Here is a 5,709-nt window from a genome sequence, read left to right as displayed (position 1 = left end):
GCTTTAACAAACATTGTTGTATGTATACAATACAACAACACTCATTATAGATAGATTTGTTGTATTTGATTAATATAACAACGCACACTTTAGGCAGCGCTGTTGTATATGATTAATACAACAATGTACATTATAGACAGCACAATTGTATATGATTAATACAACAACACTCGTTGTAAGTGATATTGTCGTATATCTGTGTTGTTGAGAATATTTATGAACAATATAATAGCGTCCGCAAAAGCATTGTTTATCATGACTTTATACTACTATACTCACATAGAAAGTGTCCAAAAATGTTATTATATATCTAAAATGCACGATATTGAACTGCTCTACTAGATACAAAAGTTATTATTACTACATAATTATGTATTTTAAATAACATATTCCTAAATTCAGACTTAAGCCGAAGCGCCAGTGCCCAATAGGATATTTGGAGCATCATCGGAAGGGCCGAAGGGGAAGTTGTCAATGCATTTCTTACTTTTTGCTCTCTTGTTTTTTCGTGCTAAGGCCAATGCCTCTGTACTCTATTATTCAAGTTTATCTTCTTCCAACTATAATGGGGTCTTATTGAATAATCAACCAATACAAAATATCTGAGCATTTGTAGCACAGTTTCAATAGATACAAGCTTCTAAAGACTCATGCTTTACAATTTGTGAAGGGTGTAGTACAGTTACTGCACAGGGACGCTTCCAACTACTCTTCAATGGCGAGGTTGTGTCACGTTGTTTGGATCACAAGAACCCATTTCGCCCCAATTGCAAACCAGTTCAGATTTATAAGAGAAAAGTAAGGTGTAGTGGTTTTTTGGTTGTTAACGGTAGTCCCATAAAGAAAGGATAATAAATAAAAAAATTATACCAAGATAAATTCCACTATAAAAAGAGAATTACAAGTTCACTCAGTTTCACTCATTTCTCAAAAATTAAGTACATCAGATATCACCTCCACTCAAGTATCAGTTAAACACTCAAGTATCAGTTAAATACTCAAATATTTCTCTCAATACTAGAATAAGAGAATAAGAAGAGAGAACACACACTAAGCTTGAAGTGTTGATATATCTTGCAATTACTTTAAACATGCCTATTTATAACCAAAGTTCTTAAAGATCATATGGCCAAAAAACATGCACATTGACTTCACTATAGCCACTTCTCTTGGTTGACTTCAAGAAGACCACTTATTTCTCTTTTTCTTTTAGCTGATATTTAATTAATCTCATACTTGGCTAAATGACTGTCATAGATTTTCCTCTGCAACTTTTTTTTATGTCCACTAGAGTTTCTGGACTCCAATTAAGTTCGGACAATGTCTGAACTTGGTTGTTAGGATTGACTTGGTCATCATGTCTATCAAATTATCTACAGTGGGTATCTTCTCAACTCTAACAATTCCTCTTTCCAAGATATCTCTGATGTAGTGCATTCGAATATCAATACGCTTAGTTATTTCATGATACATTAGAATCTTTGTCATATGTATAACACTTTGACTATCACAATAAATGGTTGTTTCTTCTAGTTGTATACCCAACTCTTCAATTATGCATTTCTCACAATTTACTTCCTTTACAACTTTTGTTACTGTAATATGCTCTAGTTCAGTTGTAGACAAAACAACAATTGATTACAGCATTACTTTCCAACTAATAGTACAACCGTACAGTGTAAATACATATATGGTGAATAATCTTCGCTTATCTAGATCTCTTGTATAATATGAGACAACATATATGGTGATCTTGTCCCCAACATCTTTGACTTTTCCATACATTAAGCCTATATCTATGGTACCCTTCAGGTAGCGGCATAATCAACTTCATAGCTTTCCAGTAAACTTCACCAGAACCTACCATATATCTGCTTACCACACATTCAAGAGGACGCACACACAGAATGCTAGATGATAGTGATGTATTCACTCCTTGATACAACTCACAAGTCAAGAAACTAAAGCACCACCAGGTTTTATTGAATCATGACCAGTCCAAAGATTTGGCATGCAAAGATGAACCAGCAACCACGTTAAGCTAAGCACAAGGGCAGAGTCTCCTTGTATGCTGATGTGAACCACCGCAAGAAAGAATAGACTGTGTCTGAGTGTATACACATGATCCAGGATTCTGAAAATAACAAAAAGCAGATTTTTATTACTAATGTCCTGAACTTGTTTTCCTTGGTTTGGCATAAGCTCAAAACTAACTGAACATTTCAGCCATAATGATTGAAGATGAAAAGTTATCCAAGAATGACTAATTTTAGTGTAGTACTGCTGTAGTGGCATTGGAGCTTTGGAAGGAAAACATGTTCAGTCAGGGTGTGATATATGAAAGCAAATGTCATTTTTAAGAGCTATACAGCAGCATGGGAACCACATCGACATTCAAATGAAATTCTCAGTTTTAAAGGACCCTTCAAAAATCCATTTTTGCTAAAAGTGAGCATTCTATGACACCATATTATCTTAATAGGAAAAAAATACCTATCAGTTAGCCACTATTCATCAGGTTCTGGAACCTAACAAGTTTCTTAGTTATTACAACTTAAAACATAAGACACTTATTACCATATGCTTTGGAGCATTATGAACAGCTTCAGCAGGTTTATCTGGTCCTACGCTTTCTAGACAAGCTCCTTTGCAACTCATATGTTTCTGAATACTGCCAGCACAGTTATCATCAATAGAAAAGATCAGTACTTTAAAAGGAAAGAAACAAAATATGCATGCATGACATTCCTTCATCACTCAATAATGCTTGTGGTTCCAAGACATTATCCATGATAGCATGTTATAGAACTAAGCATTAATAAAGGGATTTTATATTACTTTTCCAAATGACAAGAGAACACCAAAGGATGCAAATCAGAATTCATAGTATCATGTGGATAATTTCCAATCAATAAGGCAGTAATTGGCAATTATAGAGGAGAACAATCAGGAGGAAAATTCAAAAATGCACAATTAAAGTGATGTTAAATAGCTGTTAGAATCAGCCAAAAGGAATTGGTAAAAGGCAAACCAAGAATTCTCTCAAAAACAGTTACAAATCAGCAATCATTGGTAGCATTCATGGGCAGTTTTAAATATTATAATCAGAGAGCAAAAGTCATGGAATTTCTAGTTTTTCAGTTAGTAATTCAAAAGGGTTTTGCACTAACCCCTACTCAGCTATAAATAGGGAGCCACACATCAAAAAGAGGAGAGGGCACTCAATGAAAAAAACAGATAACAAAAACAGAGATACACACGGATACACCACCATTAGAGAAATCAGGGGATACAAGATAAGTCAACTAGAGAGAAACGGATCCAAGGAGTAAAAGAATAGGCTCTCATGTAACTCTCCTACTCCACACATTCCAGTGTCAAGTTTCAACAGAATACAAGGGTAGCCATACAATCAGGTAAGCATCCTGGCCATAAAAAATGTCTATACATACCCCGAGCATCAAAGCAAGTATATGTATTCCGTAAGTAAATCATTTTTTAGTTTGCATTCTAAACATATATGCCTACCTTCTCTGCCCTTTGTTTGCTTAGTTAGTCAGAAACATATGTATATGTGCTAAACTGAAATGCAGGTTATAAGAGTTATTCATATCCTATTTCTTAAGTTATGACAGCAAAATAAGAACCGCATAAGTCCTAAGTCATAACTCTATAATCAAAACAGCAAAGTACCAATCCAATCCTTGTTTTAGAATGTATAACCCAATAATTAAGATTTCATGATCATTCCAGCACTACTAAGCACGAAACAGAATTGAAATTTAACAAGATTAGGATTCAAGGTCAGTAAAACTTTCATCATGAATAATAAAGATTCTAAGAATACGAAGAAATTACTCACTCAAAATCAGCCTAAGGGGGAGTTATTTTGAACACCGAGACCCTTCCCCTTTGAGATTTTCAATCATATCCAAGCTCACCCTTCCTCTATTGCCTGGAAATTCAAGAACCATATATGAAATCAAAACCGATTGTGCGCACATTCATTAGAATTCGGTGCTAAAAAATGAAAGTACTAGTTGGCTCCTACGTTAACCAAAGGGTAAAAACCGAGAGCCTCTCGGACCAATACCAACACAAAATCACTATTAAGCTTAGTGATTATCACCATTGCTGTAGAGATATATGTGCATCTCTCAACATTCATTTGCTAAACAGAAGCGATTCAGTTTCATAGTAGAAAAGGGACAGCCGAATCCCTACCTTACTTCGGTGACCACCGTGAGAATAGGGGCCCAAATCGGGAAACACCGCGAACCACCTCACCATATCGCCTTCATTCTCCCTCGATTCACCTACCAGAAAAACCAAACAGCAACCCAACATCACCAAAGCCAGTCGAAGAAGAAACGAAAAGTGTAGAAGGAGATGAGTTCACCTTCATCAGAACTAAAGGGAGAAGAGAGGAAGAGGTGACCCAACCGCGAATAACCCCTCGAAGAACCATGCCAACTCGAATCACAAGCCACCGCTGTTGCAAAGGGGAGAAGGAGGAGGAGACGACCCCAATGAGAACCACTGTTGCATTTTTCTCCATCGATTTTGCCATGGTTACCGCTGCTGGGAAGAAGAGGAGCAAGAAATTTAGGGATTTCAATCCCATTTGGTTTTTGCACGTAGGTTTTGAGGAGGGGTGGTTGAAACCCCTCAGCCCCTTTTTTTATTATTATTTATATTTTCTTTATTTGTTTTAATTATTTTTAATTCCTTAGTATTTGTTTAACAATCATATTATTATGCCAAGCAAAAGTCTCTAGTAAAGTCTTTATATTCCTTGTTACCCAACTATTAAATTAAAAATTAGGAACGTACAAATCATTCATTTTTAATTAAGAACTAATCTTTAAAGGTATGTCAAATCAAAAAGATCTTTTTTTCTTCCTAATTTTAAAAATAAAGTATCTCAAACGGTTTAATTTTTACTACTTCAAAAAACCTACTTGAGACTAGATGCGGTGCGAACATTAGCTTTGCTGCTTCATCTATCTCAAAGACAGTTTAAATTCAATTATTTTCCTATTTTATTATTTAGTTCCATAATTATAAAAAATAACCCAACACTATATTATTAAATAAGTTAAATATGAAATTCTTATAGTAAGGTTATGGTTCGAGTTGTCTCTAACTTCTTCGAAAATGAGAAGAAGGTTTACAACCAACATCGTCTCTAAACTATTAATTCTATATATAATTAATAAAATTTTTTATCACTGAGTTCTATATGTATAAATCATTAGAAACTATTTTATCAAATTAATTATGGAAATTTTATGGGAAGGTTATGGTTCGAGTTGTCTCTAGCTTCTCCGAAAATGAGAAGAAGGTCTACAACCAACACTGTCTCTAAACTATTAATTCTATATATATAATTAGTAAACTATTTTATCATTCAAATTCTATGAATAATTATAAACTATTACCAAATAAATTTTATGGGATTTTTTATAGTAAGGTTATGGTTCGAGTCGTCTCTAACTCCTCTGAAAATGAGGAGAAGGTCTACGATCTACACCGTCTCTAAAACTATTAGTCTCATTGAATCGAAACAATTACATATTTTGAACAAATTTCAAATTAATCAATTCAATAAACTAATACTCCTAAAATTACCAATATTTTCCAAATCATTAACAATCAACCAAAGTAGAAACAATTTTCGAACTAGAACTACGTAGTCTTGATTTCCTT

The 5,709-nt window shown here is 34.2% G+C and overlaps 1 long non-coding RNA gene across 2 annotated transcripts; it reads right to left on the bottom strand.

Moving 5' to 3' along the window:
* Positions 1–1,528: 1,528 nt before the first annotated feature.
* On the bottom strand, positions 1,529–4,641 carry LOC109339669. Of its 2 annotated transcripts, XR_002106695.1 has the most exons (5): positions 4,400–4,641; positions 4,225–4,316; positions 3,863–3,955; positions 2,578–2,671; positions 1,529–2,134 (listed from the first exon to the last, which is right to left on the bottom strand). It is a non-coding gene; the product is annotated as an uncharacterized LOC109339669 (long non-coding RNA). The 2 variants fall into 2 exon arrangements; XR_002106694.1 differs by having other exon boundaries at positions 4,225–4,641.
* Between the last annotated feature and the right edge of the window lie 1,068 nt (positions 4,642–5,709).

This window comes from Lupinus angustifolius, unplaced genomic scaffold (assembly GCF_001865875.1).
Source record: "Lupinus angustifolius cultivar Tanjil unplaced genomic scaffold, LupAngTanjil_v1.0 Scaffold_88_41, whole genome shotgun sequence".
NCBI classification, from domain to species: Eukaryota; Viridiplantae; Streptophyta; class Magnoliopsida; order Fabales; family Fabaceae; genus Lupinus; species Lupinus angustifolius.
This window is presented reverse-complemented; position numbering and strand designations above follow the sequence as displayed.